Source organism: Crocodylus siamensis, chromosome 3 (genome assembly GCF_052110815.1).
Source record: "Crocodylus siamensis isolate JL-2025a chromosome 3, ASM5211081v1, whole genome shotgun sequence".
In the NCBI taxonomy this organism is placed as follows: Eukaryota; Metazoa; Chordata; order Crocodylia; family Crocodylidae; genus Crocodylus; species Crocodylus siamensis.
The window spans coordinates 197,084,309-197,102,682 of NC_143397.1; the positions used below are offsets into that span (position 1 = coordinate 197,084,309).

Consider the following 18,374-nt stretch of genomic DNA (forward strand, 5'->3'; position numbering starts at 1 on the left):
TTGCCCAGCCCTGGTCTAGAACTAACTTTTTCTTAATAGAAAAGAAAAATGTAATATGCATTTGTGGCAACTTTTATGGAAGAAAATAAGTAACTACGAAGAATGGAAAATACAGGATGCCGGGAAAGCAAGAAGAGATCATACCTAGAACCCATTTATTATGTATACCATCCTCAACATTACAATTCTATTCAAAAATAATCACTGTTACATTTATTTGGGGACAGGAGGGACAAAAAATGGTTGCACAGGGGATACAGACTGCTTTGTGAACTGAACTCAAAGTATTTTAAGCAATACAACTCTTCAGTTCACAATTCTTGTATTTACTACTTCAGAAAGTTACTTGTGTTAAAGGATAACAAAGCAAAGGATATTTGTTTAGACCTTATTTCTTCATGTATACTTCGCACAAGGCCTTAATATTAAGCTTGTAAAAATAATAAGAAGTCAGGTACCCAGCAGCTGGTTAAGTATCTAATTAAGGCTACCCTGCAACCTTGTTCAACTGCGTATGTATATGCATTGGAATTCATAATCAAGAAATGAGATTTATTATACAGGCTTTAAGAATTAATCATCGCTATTATAAAGGACCTCTTCTGCTTTCAGACAGCTTGGCTATCAGACCGGTTTACAGTAAATTACGACTGTTAACCAAAGATCTATGTAAATGCATATCTTCAACACACTTGTACAGATATAACAATGTTCAAGAAAGATACAGAACTGAACTGATCTTTCCTACACACTGAACCCTTTCAAGACTACTAACTTAATTTTCTAATCCCTTCAGTTCACCACCCTGAAGAGTCTGTGAAATTGGACAGCCCTGCAATGCAGTATTTCACTAATTCTGTAGTATCAAGGGGGAGAGGGGAAGAGTTTTAATTGAGACCCCCCCCTTTATAAAAACAAAAACTGTATTCCAGTTTCTACCCAAGTAGTTACCTTGAGAGCACTGACCTCTCGATTGTAACTGTTTCACATAGAGACGGCAGATTCAGATAACTGTGGCTTGAGCCATTTATCATGCTTTAGGTTAAAAACGCCTCAGAAAATCAGAAGCCAGCAGAGGTCATTCAGACCAGGTGTACTGTTTCTTGCAAGTACATCTGACCCCGGTGCTCTTTCCTGCTAAGGCAGGGGTTCGGACTAGATGATCTACCTAGGTCCCTTCCGACTCTAGCTACTATGAAACTATGAAACTATGGTAACCACTCTGCAAAATCTAGAACTCCAGATTTTCAATTTCAGCACAACACAGAATTTCTTACAATAATCTCTTCTAATGTGACAGCTTTGAGATAACTGTGGTGATGTAAAGAAAAAACAACTATCAGATTTCATGGCTATTTGGACAGCACTGCTGGAGATCCAATGAGAATACCAAGATACAAGCTTGAATACACTTTTTTTTTAAATCTCCTTCAGTTCAAAGAAAAGAACATCTACCACTTCCTCTAATGCTCATTCTACAAACCAGTCAAACAAATCAAACTTAACTGACAACCTGCTTTATCTGGACTGAGGCTAAGTCAGCATATTCTCATCCAAATAGGCCTCTCTTAGGAAAAGCTGGACCCAATGAAAATTGTAGAGCTTGTCTTCAGCAAAATGAGATAATGAGGCCCTGTAGGTTAATGCTTCCCTGTGCTCTCTTATCACCACACAATAGACACCAAGGTGAAAGAACTGCACCTTCGACAGGTTCCACAGAGCACTCTGTTTAGACCTGGCTTGCTTTTAACCTCTAGATCAATGCTGACAAATACTACCAAAGCCACTTAAGGAAAACTGTCCAACTTACTATAGCCAACACAATTTCAAAAACTGTTTGAGGATGTATAATTAAAACACCTGCATGGACAACTGCCGTTGTCCAATGCTACAGTTTCATAGTTGGTAGGGTCAGAAGGGACCTAAGCAGATCATCGAGTCTGACAGTTCAATTGCTATGACTATCAAAATTATTATGCCATAATCAGGGGTCAAAGAAATTGAAAGCATCTAAAAAAGTTATCAAAGTTGCTCCCATCCTTCCTCAGAAAGACAGGATCTGAGACAAGGCACTAGCGACAAAATCCCCATCAAGAAACTGTTGGCACAAGGAAACACCTAACTATTTTCAGAGTAGTTAATACTGTATCCTCTTAGAAGAAAGTGTGGATGATTCCATCCAACAGCATAGCTAGGCTTGGCAGAATTTAGTTTTTAAATTATTATTAATTTTGATGACTAAAATCAATTTTTTAATCAAAAGAAATGTCGATCAATTTAAATTTTCAGGATTGCACAAACTTAGTGGTGTGGAGGGCAGACAATTTAATAATGACAGCATGCTGTTGGTTGGTTGAAAAACTTTTATATATTTTAACGTGATTTTATAAAGTAAAAATCCATAAATCAATAAAGGATACCAGTTCATTCATCAGGAAAGAGCCGGGCAGGCAAGGACTAGGAGAAGAACATCAGTACTCCAGATCTCTGGGAACACAGGGAGAGAGGTAGCAGCTGCCCAGCCCAGGGCAGGAAGCAGCTCCCCATTCCCCTGCATGAGCCAGGCTCACCCAGGGTTTGGCTCCTGCCCTGATCATTCAGGGGGGCAGGCTGAGATCAGTGGGAATGTGGTTCCTGCCCCAGTCACACAGGGGCTGGTCTGGGCAGGAGCTTGGGGACCACTGCCAGAGGAATAGCGAGCAGGTGACGAAGCCAGGGTATTCCCCCAATTCAACCTGCAGCAGCCACTGTGCATGCACTCTCATGCATGGCCCCCCTGCTCCAGATTTCCCTACCCCATCCCAATTTTTTTAAACGTCTCCTTTCTCTCATTTCGATTACCAAAGCAAATTTTTTTGTTGATCTGTGAGTGACATGGGAAATTTATGTTTATCAATGTTTTATAGATAAAAAATGAATCCTGCCAAGCATTAGCATAAGGCACTGACCTCCAAAAGGAAATGACAGTTTACACAAGACAATGTGCCTACACTTGTATCTTCAGCTACAGGCCTTCAGCCAGAGATCACCCACAACACCACCATAAATCCCTGAATGCCAGGCTCTCTCCCCAAAACCTTACATTTTGTAGCATGCAACAGCTTACGCAACCTAACACTAGTGCACACACGAAGTTATTCTAAAGGGGTTCTTCCATACATATGTATACAGAAGCAGCTTATTAACACATAGCCTTTTCTCCAAGTAGAATACAAGCTTTTTTAGATAAAACAAAGGTGACAGCATAAGGCAGCGATTGTCATCCAGGATTATTTTAAGGGTGCTGCACAATGTCAGCACTCTTAAAGTGTGCAAACACCAAATACGGTTCACAAAATAAACCCAGAGATTTCAAATAGTAACCCTTAGCATCAAAAGCATTCTGACCTGTTGTGGCCCGAGTTCTTTGGAACAGAAGAATTGGTCTACTGTTTCTTCATAGTCAAAAAAGCAAGCAAGAGCTACAAGCTGGCATTTCCAAGGGGTATCTTGGGTCTAACAAGGGTGTTTCAAGTAAAAAGGTTGAGAACCACTAGGTGGTACCAGAGCTGCTTAGGAAGGAGGTTGCATGCAAACCAGCTAGTTTCCTATGCTGGAACAGACTCACCTCTAAAATAATGGACAATTCAGTCTTTTCTTCCATGGTTTTGGAATACTGTATTAAGCTAAATCCAAGAAGACTTTGAAAGACAACTCCAGTCCATGCTGCAAGTATAAGATTCTATACATGGAAAATGTATACATCTGTTATAATTTTCCATGTATTGAATCCATCTATTGTAGGGTGGTCTTAAATTAATTGCCTCACTGCTGCAGCAGGGCAAGTAACAGCAAAGATGTAGGTAGGGGTGGGGCAGCCAACAGGGGAGTCAAGTGGCCAGACCTCACTCTTCACATCATGTGCCCTCCATCCCACCACATGCCCTCCCTTTGTTTCTTGCATGCTCATCTTCCAATCAAACTGTAGTTGCAAGAGGCATAAAAAAAAAAAATCTTCCAAAAACACCAAAAGCAAAAACAAACCTATTTTTGGACTCGATAGGAATCAAGCCATTTGTCTGCAAGTTTCTTTCAGTTAAAGTCTGCCACATTTCTAAAGCAAGCAATTGTTGGCTGATTTTTTTTCTGAAAATTAAAGCCCAATATCTTAATCAGTTCTTCAATATATAAAATTTTGCCTTTGGCATAAAGGCTTGTTGGGCTATACTGGGTACTGGCTTAATTGACAGTTAGTTACTGTCGGCATAAACAGAAGAAGGATGAAAACTTCACACATTCTCAGTTTAACAAATGTCTGTAGTTCCAAATTCTACTATGAGAAGATTGTGTATGATCCCAAATTAGAACTCAAGAAGCCTGGGTCCAATTTCTGACTCTGATATAGGCTTCCTTAATGACATTTTGTACACTTCACTCCAGCCTTGCTTATGCTACAAGAATTTCCCATTTTTCAGGAGTGCAGAGTGATGTAGTCACAAATAAGCCAGTGGCAAATACTATTTAGCATTCAGAGAATAAGCCTAAACCCTTTAATAAGTCTGTACCTCAACTTGTGTAATCCCACAGTACATTGGGGGAAAAAAAATCATGAATGTCTGATGTGCTCAGATATTGTGGTGATGGGCTGTATTACTTCTTAGATTGTAACTATACAATGTCAGGGCTTACTAAGTTGTACAAGACAAAACAACTGAGCTGAATTCAAGTGCAATTCTCTGAGAAGCTAGAAATAATGTTCCAATTTTAGTTGCCAATTTATTATTTCCATATAAAAAAGTAACTGTGTTTAAGTAAAGACTGCACAGAAAATAAATTTAAGTCTATTCCAGAACACATTAGGAACATTTCTCAGAGACACTTTTTGTGCAGAGTTGTTTAGAATGCTCAAGCACAGACCCCATTGAGGCTTACCATACAAGTCAGCGGTCGCCAATCAGTCAATTGCAATGGACCAGTCGATCACAGAGCCTCTTAAGGTCAATCGGGGGGGGGCGGGGGGGGGGGGGGCGGGGGGGGGGGGCGGGCTGAGCATGTACGTGCATGTGCGCTCGGCCCCTCCCAGCCCGGCAGGGAAGGAACAGGGGCTGATCATGGTCCCCTCAGTGAGGAACAGAGTGCGGCAAGGACAGGAGAAGAGGTAAGGCGAGTAGGGCCCCAGCCAGATGGGTGGCGGGAGGATTGAGCCCAGGCAGCTCGTCCAGGGGCACACCCTGGCAGAGGCTCCATGGGGCACGTTTCCCCCCATCCGTGCACAGCGGGGTGGCTGCGGTTGCAGGCTGGGTTTTGTGCCCCGAGCCCTGCTGCAGCTGGCCCAGAAGCAACTCAACACCACATGCGTCCCGCCGCTGGGCTGAGCCTCATCTCCTGCCCACCCAGTGGCAGATGCACGTGGTGTCAAGTCGCTCCCGGGCCAGCTGCAGCAGGGCTCAGGGCACAAAATCCAGCCCGTAATGGCAGCTGCCTCTGTCACACACACCTGAGGAGGGCACATGCTCCCCCACAAACACAGAGCAGCACAGACAGCTGCAGCAGCAGTAAGGGAGGGAAGGAGTGGGGCAAGCCCTGCATAGCTGGGGCAGGGCACAGGATGGAACCACAAGCAGCTTGTCCAGGGGGTACAGGCAAGGAGGGGGCACACAGCCCAGCAGGGAATAGGGGGCACGTGCCCCCAGATATGCATGCAGGGTGGGGCGGGGCAGGGAAGGCTGAGGCCAGGGCTGCGCCAGGCTCTTCCCAGCATGGATGTTAGGCCGCGTGCACTTGGGTTGAGCAGCAACAATGCTGGGAGCAGGGTTGGGATAAGTGCACCCAAAAATCTGCTGTAGTCATGTCGTGTTTTTTCTCTGGTTTGATCTGCCCCCCCTCCTCTCCCCACAGACTAATCTGTGGGGGAGGAGGGGGCACGTGGGTAGATCTTGGGTTGCTTTTTAATTCAAAAAGTGATCTACCCAAAAAAGTTGGAGAATACCAATCTAAGCAGAGAGAAGTATGTAAACAAGTTACCACAAGGTAAGATAGGGTGCAACTGCAACTGTTCTGCATTGCTGCCTACAATGTTCTTACCATGCAGTATGGAAAAAACTCATCTGAAGCCTTTAGTTGAAAAGAGGTAAACTACTGTAAGTCTCCTTTTGCTTTAGACAACCGATGGGGTGTAAATCCTGAGCATGACAGTAATTTGTTCATTGTTCTCATGTCCAAGGATAATAGACAGCTTCTGGATAGAGAAAAGTGAGAGCGCACAAGGAATCCACGAAACAATTCAGGACAGCATAATAGATAGCTGTCTTACATTAGCTTCTTAACCACCTTCAAGTTTTCCTAAGCATCACAACAAAGGAAAGTTTTAATGAGGGACACAGGAAAAACAATGGGGTAGCTTTACAGATACTGATCAAAAGAACCTGCCACAAATAAAGGGATAGTATGGATGAGAAAGCACAGAATTGTTTGAGACACAGGTGACTTTTACAATACTTTTAGGCTCTATGATAGACTGAGCATTTGAGTAGATTAGCAAAAGGACTTTTTGCATTCTTGTTGCCCACTTTGTTTACTCGGCTCTTTCATTTTTCTCAAATGTTGTCTGAAAAAATCTGATCTATAATAGATAAGGGTATCTTTTTAGCAGGGATCCGAGTTTTCCAGTCCCCATGGAAAAATAGAGTGAAACACAGATTTCCCCCCTTACCAGAGTAAAGCACAATTTTTTCATTTTAACAGAGAAGCCCAGGGATAATGCAGTTGTGCAACGAGCCCTCTGTAGGCTGGCAGTGTCTCAGCCTGCAAGGGGCTGGGAGAGAGTGGAAAAAGCCAGTCAGACAGAGGGCACAATGTGCATATACACGCACCTGGCCACCAAGCAGCCTGGAGAGCAGCTCTCACCAGTAAGTGGAGGGGTGGGGCCCCAGGGGGGCAGGGGGACTGAGACTCCCAGAGACAGGGAGGGCGGGAGCTGGGCAGGGCTGGGGCTGCTGCCCAACTAGGCAGTGCGTGGGGCTTGGGGTCTGGGGCTGCAACGCATAGCTGCAGGGCTGCAGCAGGACAGGGGCCACAGGCAGTTGGGGTGGGGCCAGTTCCCCGCTGCTGCAAACAGGGGTACCCATGCCCCCCAGATCCATGCACGGGGTATGGGTGGACTGCAGGCTCAGGTTCCCACCCTTCTGCCCTTCCCCAACGCCCCCATAGCCCAGTGCATGTAACCCAGTGCTGCAGAGCACAGCACAGTTGCACAGGTGGAGCCTGCAGTGGCAAGAGCTTTCACTTCCCTAGCAACACATCCCCTGTACACAACCCCTGCTCATACAGGGGATACGTGGCCAGGGAAGTGCAAGCTCACCAGGTTGCATCCACTGGGCTGCAGAGGCCCCAAGGAAGGGCAGCAGTACAGGAGCCCAAGCCAAAAGCACACAGCCCTGTGCACAGATCTGGGGGGCATGGGTCTTCCCTACCCTCCATGAGCGCACTCTGTGGCAGGGAGCTGTCCCCTCCTCCCCAACTGAGCCCACAGCAGGCAGCAGGATGAAAACCAGGCTCCACTCTGTTGCCAGGGCAAGGGGCTGCAGACCCAGTCCCTAGCCCTGGCAGCCTCCTCCAGCAGGGCCAGGGGCTGTGGAGGATTTTAATTTTAATCTCAGATTTTGGGGCTTTTATTAGAGAATTTTCAATTTTTTTAAATCAAAGAAACCCAGGATCCCTGCTTTTTAGTAAGGAGAAACTTTTTGAAACATACTGTAGAAGTGATTCTGATACAAATGCTAAGAAAATTACAGTATCAACTACTAAAAGAAGAATTTCCCCCCCCCCCGGTGTATTACAAAAACATGACTAATTCCAGTTACTCGGATGCATCTGGAACATAGATGAATATTCAAGAGAGATCAAGCATTAAAATTGTTTTGCTTCAGAATAAAGGTTTGAAAGAGAGATTACTTTATGAACTAAGAAGTGCATATAGTTAGTTATATTAATTTTAACCAGCTTCTTTTGCATTATAAGCTCAAATTTTCAATGCCAGGCAACACACCCCAAAAAGCTCACTAAACAGCCATGAAGGATACAATAGAATAAAATTGTCTTTTGGTGGCTCCTGACAAACCAAAGTGAAATTAATAAAGACTTAAAGCTATTATTCTAACCACCACGTTCTCATTCCCTGCATAAATCTTAGCTACAAGAGCTGCAAAACAAGTAACCCAGAACCTTATGAAAGGTGCCAACACCAATTGCTACATGGTGCTAGAATTCTCAGATACACACAAATAAGTCAGTCCTAAAATTAAAAAAAAAAAAAAAAAAAAAAACCAACTGAAAGTTGAAATTTCACATTGCATTATCGTAGCATAGAAAGGGCCAGTTCTGGATGGAGCCTTTATAAAAACAGCATCTGCCTCAACACACTTCTCATTTGAAACTCAACATGTGGGGACAATAAATAGGAGGAAGAAGAAACAAAGGGCAGCAGTAATAAAATGAAGTCATTCCAAAGTTTGGGATTAGAGGCAACTTGCTGTTTAAGAGTTAAAATAATAAACTACTTGCAAGCTAGGGTAGACTCAGAGGAAGGATTAGGGGAATGGCAAAAAATAAGAGTTAATAAAAGAGAAAGAGGAATACTGAATGGGAAGAAAGAATGGAAAAAGTTAGGCAAGACTGAGAGGATAAGAATGAAAATGGAGGGATGGTAAAAGAGTTTGGAGACTGATCACAAACAGAGCACATATTTAGTCAGATAATTATACTAAGGGTTCAATTATAAAGACAGTTTATGAACTAACATGCAGGGAAGGAAAAAGTATCCCTGAAAGAGACTCCCACCAACTCCAGAGTGAGTTATGCAGGACACAGGGCCCTAACTAGACCTATTTACTGTTCCAGTTTTGCTCCTGGAGATAGTGAGCAGGCGCCAACTTCACTTGAACTCACCTTTTGGGGCAACAGTAAGAACAGAAATAGTTTTAAAACCAGTTAGAAGAAAAGAGTCAGAATGAATGGTGTGGCAGGCAAAGGGATTTATTTCCTTTTTTGTTTTTTACCCTTCGATGTCTGGAAAAGGTGAGCTCATATTAGAATGTTGATCGTTCTCACGGTCACAGGAAAGCCAGACTGAAGATTGGAAGAAGTCAAATGCAAGTTTTGTAATCCCATTGTGTAACACAGTTACAGCCATGACTGGGGATTCATTCAGATAAGTCATGTTTTCATCTTTTTGGGATTGCTTGTTTTTAATGCATGTTAGAAAGAAATATCTCAAGTTAGATTTTGACTTCACACCGCTGATAATTATTTCACTTGTTTTTACAGCAGCACTTAGGCAAGGTAGGGACACTTAAATTGTTCTCCTGAGGCTCAGCTTTCAAAAAACAAGCTTCTACCTGTTATGGCTGTGAAGAAAACTTTGAAAACGTGACCAATGTAACTGACTAATGATATCCAGGTGAGTTTGCAGAGAACTTGCATGATATCAGAGGTGTAAAGTGCCCCAGTCTTTTCTGTACGTGCTAAATTAAATGCCAGTACAACTAGTCAACAATGCTGACATCTGAAGTACTTCGCTGCTTATCAAAGCTAGTAAAAAAGGAAGATAAATATAAAAATCTATACTGAGACCCCTTTCATTTTAGATGGACTTCAGCACAAAATAAGATGGGGGTGGTATCTGATTTATTTTGTTTCGAGAGGCCTGGCTTTCAAAAGTTCGGGAAATACTATTTTTGAATAGTGAGCTTAAGTGGTTGGTTAACCTGAACTTCTGTGAGTATCTCTTAATGTTTCAGAACTTCCATCATCAGCCCCCACACAACTTACTGAAATCCATCAGATCAGAGGTGCACCAATACTTTGGTCCCATATTGGATCAGCATCAATATCTGGAAAATTGACAATATCGACAATCAGCTTTTTTAGACTGGTGTGACCGATAAATGCCCTGTGCATGTGCACCGCCGCAGCACAGCATGCAAGCGACCATGAGTAGAGCCCAGCAGCGTGGAGAGCAGCTGGGTCTGGCTGGTAAATGTGTGGTGAGGGAAGGGGCGGGGAGGGGGCATATTGAGGCCCCGCAATGAGGAAGGGAGTGGGGCTGGGGCAGAGGCAGGGCTGCACAGCCTGGGATGCAGGACAGGGCCACAAGCAGCTCGTCTGGGGAATACTGGGGGGGGGGCAACTCCCACTGCTGCAGGCACCCCAGGAGGACATGGGAGGCATGCCACCAGATCCTACCCCATGAAAGGAATCTGCAGCAGAGGAGTGGAAGACTGTCACCTCTGGACCCAGGCAGCAGGACTCAGCGTCTGCTTCCCCATTGTGTCTGCGGAACAGGTACGGAGCCCTGGCACCTTTGGTGGAGGAGGCTGCTGGAGAATGTTTCTCCGCTGAGGAGGATGCACAGGAGGCGGTCCCTGCAACTCCTGCTGGGCAGGTTGGGGGACCATTGCCCAGGCAGAAGAAGAAACGCCGAGTTATTGTGGTGGGTAACTCAATCCAGAGAGGCACAGAGGGGTCGATCTGCTGACCAGATCCTATGGTGAGAGAGTTCTCTTGCATGCCTGGAGCAAAGATCAGCAACACCACTAAAAAGATTCCTGATCTCATCAAGCCCTCCAACTACTAACCCACAGTCCTCATCCATGTGGGCACTAATGATGCAGCTGGGAGTAGTCCTGAACGCATCATGAAGGACTTCCATAGGCTGGGGATCGGGCTCAGGAAGTCAGAAGCACAGGTGGTATTCTCCTCCATCCTTCCAGTTGGCAGCAACCAGATGCGCCAGGATGCCTGCATCAGGATAGTCAACCAGCAGCTCCAGAGATGGTGGTCTTCAGGAGGGCTTCGGATTCTACAACCAACACCAGCACTTCCAGGGAGGAGGCTTCCTAGGATGGGACGATCTTCATTCCTCTCCTAGAGATAAGCATCTGTTCTCCTTCAGGTTGGCTGACCTCCTGTGAAGAGCTTTAAACTAAGTTCAATGGGGGACAGGGAACCAGCAGTCGATGAGTCCCCAGGGTTGGAAAGCCCCAAACAAGGCACCGGACCTAACCATGTAAGCACTAAGGACAATAAAAACCATCAAGGCAAAAGGGCACCAAGAGCACCAACTGGGGGGCTCAAATGTCTTCACACAAATGCCAGGGGTATGGGAAATAAGCAGGAGGAGCTCACACTCTTACTTGCTAGCACCCAGTATGATCTAGTCTGCTTAACTGAAACATGGTGGGATTCTACGCACAACTGGGCAGTAGGCATTGAGGAGTACAGGTTATATAGGCATGACAGAGTGGGAAAACAAGGCAGGGGTATAGCTCTCTATGTTAAGGAGCAGTACACATCCTCTATCATCAAGGCAGGGGTAGAGGAGGGGAATACCGAGGCATTGTGGGTCAGGATCCAGCGGAGGCCAGGGGAAAAGAACTTGGTAGTGGGGTCTCCTACAGACCTCCTCACCAGAATGACGAGCTAGACAAGGTATTCTCCAGGTAGCTCTCAGATGCCATACAGGCGAGGGAGGCAGTGGTCATGGGAGATCTAAATTACCCGGTGTAACAGGTCACCCTTCCTGGCGCCATCTTCCTAGTCCTCCACGCCTTGCAGGGGCACCCTTGGATCCTTCTTTGGGGTTCTTACGTCCCGCCCTATGCTCTCCTGCCATGTCTTGATGGAAATTAGGATGATGTTCTTGCAAGCAGGAGGCTGCCTACTGTATTGGGTGTGTTGGGCCCTTTCATCCATGTGGGACTGACCCCTGATTTTCTCTAGCTAGGCCTTTTCCATAGTCTTAAGGCCTAGGTCACAAAAAAACCCACCAAAATAAAACTGCGCCACAGGTGCACCAGAGCTCCCCGGCTTTTAAGATCACGCCTCACTGGCACTGGGGTTTGCAACCCCTTTGCCTGGGGCTTCTCTCACCGCCCCCTTTGCCTGGGGCTGGGGTCAGCGCACCTCAAAATACTGCACCCTCTGTGGCACCGGGGTCCCATGCTACCGTGGATCCCCTATGAGGCCTCCTCCAACCCCTAATAGCCTCTCCCAAACCACTGTTCTCTTATACAACAGGAAACAAAACACAAGCCCCTGGGCTGTAACAAATTCACACTGCTCAGCTATAACATTATTCCTGCCGCATCAGGAGGGCTCTATCCTTCCCCCAGTCTCGGAGGTGTATCCGCAGTTTGGCCTCTCCCCTCCACTGGCTCTGGGAGAGCTCCTTCACCCATGGCTGCTGGCAGGGAACTGCCTGCCTGACCCCAGCCTGGGAGTTGTATAGGAGCCAAGCCCTGCCCCTTCTGGTCAGCTGACGCCTACTGGTTGCCATAGCAACCTGCACCTGTACCTCTTCATTACTACTCCACAAGTAGCAGGCACCTCAGTGCCCTGCTACACCCGGACATCTGCTGGGAGGAACAGACAACCAAAACAAGCCACTCATGGAGGTTCATACACTGTGTGCAGGACCTCCATCTAACCCAGGTGGTATCCAGTCCCACTAGGGGTAGCGCCTTACTAGACCTGGTCTTAGCAACAGGGGATGATCTCGCAGGTAACCTGCAAGTAACACAGTAACATGGGAGATAATGCCCATCACTTGGTAGAGTTCACTATCCGGCAAAGGGATAGAAAAATATCCAGTAAGGCTAAATTAAAGTGTTAGACTTCAAAAGGGCCAACATTAGTAAACTTAGAAGGCTAGTTAGTGAGGTGGCGGAACTCAAGAGCATTGAGCAAACAGAGGTCCAGGAGGGTTGGAGGTTTCTCAAGGGAGTTCTTGGGGCACAAAAGGAGTCTATCCCCTTACGCAGGAAAGGGGCTAAGGGGATCAAAAATCCAGCTTGGCTGAACAGGGAACTCCAGGAAAGACTGAGGGCAAGGAAAGTGGAAGCAGGGGGCAGCCACCAAGGAGAAATACACCTCCCTGGCGTGCTACTGCAGGGAATCAGGCAGGCCAAGGCAGGACTGGAACTTAGGCTGGCTTCAACAATTAAGGAAAATAAAAAGTCCTTCTACAGATGCATAGCAAGCAAAAGGAAAGCACAGAGTAACATAGGGCCCCTGCAGGACAAATCAGGACAGTTGGTGGTTGATACACAGAAAGAGGCAGAGCTCTTCAATGAGTTCTTTGCTTCAGTATTCCTAAGTACTGACCAAGACATTTCCCCTACCTTGAGCATAGACAGATGTCCAAAAGGCACCCGACTGCCAAACGCTAGTGCTTAATTAAGGAGTACTTGGAAGGGCTGGTTGGATACAAGTCAGCTGGCCTGGATGACCGCCATCCATGGGTGCCACTGGCACAGCTGTTTGAACACCCATGGTGCTCCAGCCAGATCCCTGAGGACTGGAAAAGTGCAAACATGGTACCCATTTTAAAGGGGAGAGGGGATGAGCCGGGTAACTTTAGGCCAGTCAGTCTTACCTCTATCCCTGGGAAAATACTAGGGGGGAAAAAAAAAAAAATATATCAAAGAGAGCATCTGTGAAGGCCCAGCAGGGGAAATGATGCCAAAAGGAAACCAGCACGGGTTCATCACAGATGGATCCTGCCCAACAAACCTTCTAGGCTTTTGTGACCAGGTCTCACACTGGCTTGACACAGGAGCAGAGGCTAAATCATCTACCTGGATATTAGGAAGACCTTCATAGTTTCATAGTCAGTTTCACAGTTAGGAGGGTCGGAAGGGACCTGAGCAGATCATCAAGTCCGATCCCCCGCCATGGCAGGAAAGCGTACTGGGGTCCAACGACCCCAGCAAGGTGATGGTCTAGCCTTGTCTTAAAAACACCCAGGATAGGAGCCAGCACCACTTTGCTTGGAAATTAGTTCCAGATCCTAGCCACCCTGACAGTGAAGTAGTGCGTCCTGAAGTCTAATCTGAATTTACCCTCTGCCAGCTTGTGACCATTATTTCTAGTCACTCCAGTAGTGCTTGGGGGAACAGGGGCTCCCCCAGTCCCTCCTGGCCCCCTCAGACTAGTCTGTAACAGGACACTAGATCCCCCCTCAGCCTTCTCTTGTGGAGGCTGAACAGGTTCAGGTCCTGTAGCCTCTCCTCATAGGGCCTGCCCTGCTGCCTCCTGATCATGCGAGTGGCCCTCCTCTGGACTCTCCCCACGTTGTCCACATCTCTCTTGAAGTGCAGTGCCCAGAACTGGATGCAGTACTCCAACTGCGGCCTGACTAGTACCGCAGACGGGGAGGATCACCTCCTTGGACCTGCTTGAGATGCGTCTGTGGATGCATGACGAGGTATGGTTGGCCTTCCTGACCATATCCCCACACCACCTGCCCATGTTCATCTTGGCATCAATGATGACTCCAAGATCCTTTTCTACCTCTGCACTGACAAGAAGGGAGTTCCCCAGACTGTAGGTATGGTGCCGGTTGTTCCTCCCCAGGTGCATCACCTTGCACTTGTCAGTGTTGAATCCCATCCTGTTCTCATCCGCCCATCCCTGTAACCCATCTAGGTCTGATTGCAGCCTATTCTTCCCTTCTAGCGTGCCCACATCCCCCCACATCTTAGTGTCATCAGAAAATTTGAACAGACTGCTTTTTTTACCCCCTCGTCCAAGTCACTGATGACGATGTTGAACAGTGCAGGCCCGAGGACTGAACCCTGGGGAACCCCACTGCCCACATCCCTCCACGTCAAAAATGACGCATCTACTACCACTCTCTGGGTGCGGCCCTCCAGCCAGTTGGCAACCCATTTGACTGTGTAAGTGTTGACACTACAGTCCCCCAGTTTTTCAATGAGAATGGGGTGAGACACAGTGTCAAAGTCTTTCTGGACTTTCGGAAGGCTTAAGTCCACTGCTACCCCTGCATCTAAGGATTTGGTGACCTGGTCACAGAAGGCCACCAGGTTGGTCTGACAGGACCTGACTCTCATGAACCCGTGTTGGTTGCCCCTAAGCATTAATCTCCCCCGCTGGCCCCTCGTGGACATGTGCCAGAATAATTCTCTCAAAAAGCTTACCCTGGATCGAGGTAAGACTAACTGGCCTATAGTTTCCCAGGTCCTCCTTCCTCCCTGTTTTGAAGATGGGAACCACACTGGCCTTCTTCCAGTCCTCTGGCATCACATCAGAGCACCACAAGTGCTCGTAAAGCTATGCCAGAGGTCCCGCAATGACCTCAACTAATTCCCTCAGCACTCTGGGTTGGAGATCCTCTGGACCAGCTGATTTAAATATATCCAGTCCTCCAGAAGTTCCCTGACTAGATCCTCACTGACCCTTAGCCTAGGTGCACCTCCCCTGGGGCCTGAGCAGGGCCCGGGGGGGTGTGATTCGGTCCCTGCTCAGGAAACTGGAGGCAAAGAAGTCGTTAAATAGGTTAGCTTTGTCATCTGGTGTGACGAGCAAATTTCCTAGAGTGTCTTGCAGAGGTCCCAAGTTACCCAGTACCTTCTTTTTGCCCCCTATGTATTTAAAAAAGGACTTCTTGTTGTCCTTGATCCAAGTAGCTAGTCCCAGTTCCTTCTCCACCTTGGAATTCCTGACCACCCCCCCTGCAGCCCTGAGCAACCGCAGTATAGTCCTCCCTGGTGATGGCCCCTCCCCTCCATTGGGTACACGCCTCCCTTTTAGCTAGACACAGTTATGCATCCTGTTCTCAAAAGGAAGCTAGCAGGCTATGGGGTAGACCCCTACAGTCAGGTGGGTGCCCAACTGGCTTAGGGACCACACCCAGGGAGTGGAGGTGGACAGATCGTTCTCAGCCTAGAAGGAGGTGGGCAGTGGGGTCCCGCAGGGTTTGGTCCTTGGACCAGTGTTATTTAATATCTTCATCAGCGATTTGGACGAGGGTGTGGAGAACACCCTCTCCAAGTTTGCAGATAATACCAGAGAGCAGGGAGCAGTTACAGGCCTACCTGGACGGGTTGGAACAATGGGCGGAGCAGAATAGGATGAAATTCAACAAAGATAAATGTAAGGTACTCCACCTAGGAAGGAGGAATCCCCACCACACCTATAGGTTGGCGGATGACCTCCTCAGCAGCTCAGAGGCTGAGAGAGATCTTGGAGTCATAGCGGACTCCAGGATGAACATGAGCCGGCAGTGTAACGAGGCCATCAACAAAGCCAATCGCACCTTGTTATGTATTAGTAGATGCATGACTAACAGATCAAGGGAGGTGATGCTCTCCCTCTATGCGGCATTGGTCAGGCTGCAGTTGGAGTACTGTGTCCCGTTTTGGGCGCCGCACTTCAGGAGGGACACGCAGAATCTGGAGAGAGTTCAGAGGAGGGCCACCCACATGATTAGTGGCCTCCGTGAAAGACCCCACAAGGGTAAGTTGAGAGATCTGGATCTCTTTGGCCTTCACAAGAGATGTCTGAGGGGAGACCTTGTAGCCGCCTATAAGTTTATCAAGGGAGGACAACAGGAAATTGGTGATATACTATTTACCAGAGCGCCCTAGGGAGTAACTAGGAATAATGGGTGCAAACTAGTGGAGAGTAGATTTAGGTTAGACATTAGGAAGAATTTTTTTTTACAGTAAGGATGGCCAGAATCTGGAATGGGCTTCCAAGAGAGGTGGTACTATCACTTAACTTGGAGGTCTTCAAGAGGAGACTTGCTATTCACCTGGCTGGGGTCGTCTGATCTCGGTCCTCTTATCTGCCAGGGGCAGAGGGTCAGACATGATGATCCATTGTGGTCCCTTCCAACTCTTCAATCTATGATCTGTATGGGACAAGGGCAGGCTGCCACTGTGGGCTGAGGCTGGAGCGGCACTGAGCTGCATTCCGGGTGGGCAGCGGTGGTACTGGGAGGGGGCTATGGGGTGGCTACAGCAAATTTTGAGGTTGCTGCAGCCCCCCCCCCCATAGCTCCCCTTCCCAGCACCGCTGCCACCCCCCTGAGCTCAGCTGGGCCCAGTCCCCCACCAGGAAAAGCCCAGTGCTGCCCCCTGGCCCCAACCTGCAGCAGTAGCCCACCCTCGCCCCACACACAGATCCAAGGGAACACTCCCCGCATGCCCTTCCGGGGTGCACACAGTAGTAGGAGCCACCCCAGCTGCGCAACCCCTGCCCCAGTCTCATTCTGTCTCTCTTCGCGGGGGCCTCAATCTCCCTCCCCCCCCCACCCCAACAGACTTACCACCCAGACCTGCACATCAGCTGTTGGATCGGTATCAGCCGATACGGCTAGTTAAAAAAATCAGTCATCAGTATTGGCCCCAAAAATCTCTATCAGATGCTTGCGCTTCAGATTTCTACAACCTCCTGAAAGGAGTTCATTTGTCAACCTCCACATTTAAAAGCTAAAAAGATGAGATAAAATGGTAAAAACTGTACGCTATCTGGACTAGAATTAGTTTTAAGCAGTGAAGTAGTGAGCTAGATAGTTTGCATTTTGGAACGGCTGACAATTCTAAGATTATCTGTGAACTGCAAGTTTAACTCAAAAGCAAACTACACTGCACACCACTCAAAAATACTGAGTCCAGTTATTCCAGGACAAGTTGCAAAGGAAGACAAACGAAGACATGGCTTTACTACATATCAGTTGGTCCATGGGCACTTTTTACCATGGTACACAACATCTAATCCCCAGTAGTCCAACTTCTCCAATAAGACAAGGGCAAGAGATAGGAGATTCGCTTTCATTGACTATGCTGTAAGAAGGTATACATGAACAATTATTACCAGGGATCCAGGTTTTCCATTTCCCATGGAAAAATGGAGTAAACTCCAGATTTTACTTTTTACCTGGGTCAAATATGGATTTCTCGTTTTACAAGAGAAACCTACAGATTTTGCCATTCTGCAGGGAGCTGGGAAGGAGCAGGATGAAGGCAGTGCAACAGGCAGCACCATGTGCATAGACATGCATGTGGCCCCAAGCAGCCTCCCCTGTAGGGAGGGAGCTGGGCAAGGCCGGGACTGCTGCCCAGCCAGGTAAGGCTTGGGGCCCAGTGCCACAATTCAGCTACAGGGCCCCAGTGGGGAGCAGAACAGGGCCACGGGTGGCTCGTGCAAGGGAGCGGGAGGGCCAGCGCCCCACTGCAGTGTGTACTCCCAGGGGACGGGGGGACCCACGCCCCCCAGATCTGTTCGTGGGGTGGGTGCAGGCTGCAGGTTTGAGCTCCCGCCCTGCCTCCCTCCCCTAGGGCTTCCACAGCCCAGTGGGTATGACAGCTGGGGACAGCAGGGCTATGTGGGAATCGCCTCACTGCTGTGAGCTCCTCCCACCACCCCCCAACTCCACTGCCCTGGCAACGCACCCCTGCGCATACTGCTGCTTTGAGGGGTGCAGTCCCACACTGCTGCCCCATGTGCAGAAGGCACATCACCAAGGCAGAAGCTGCTCGCTGCTGCAAGCCCCACGCTACACACAGCTCTGCTGCTCCCTGCCATGTCAGATC

General features: G+C 47.8%; 1 protein-coding gene and 1 pseudogene across 3 annotated transcripts in view; one reads left to right on the forward strand and one right to left on the reverse strand.

The window, feature by feature from the left end:
* Positions 1 to 18,374, reverse strand: part of PDE7A (phosphodiesterase 7A) — a 130,961-nt gene that overhangs the window by 104,714 nt on the left and 7,873 nt on the right. The gene's annotated exons all lie outside the window — the stretch shown is intronic.
* Positions 10,205 to 10,949, forward strand: LOC149869296 (uncharacterized; annotated as a pseudogene).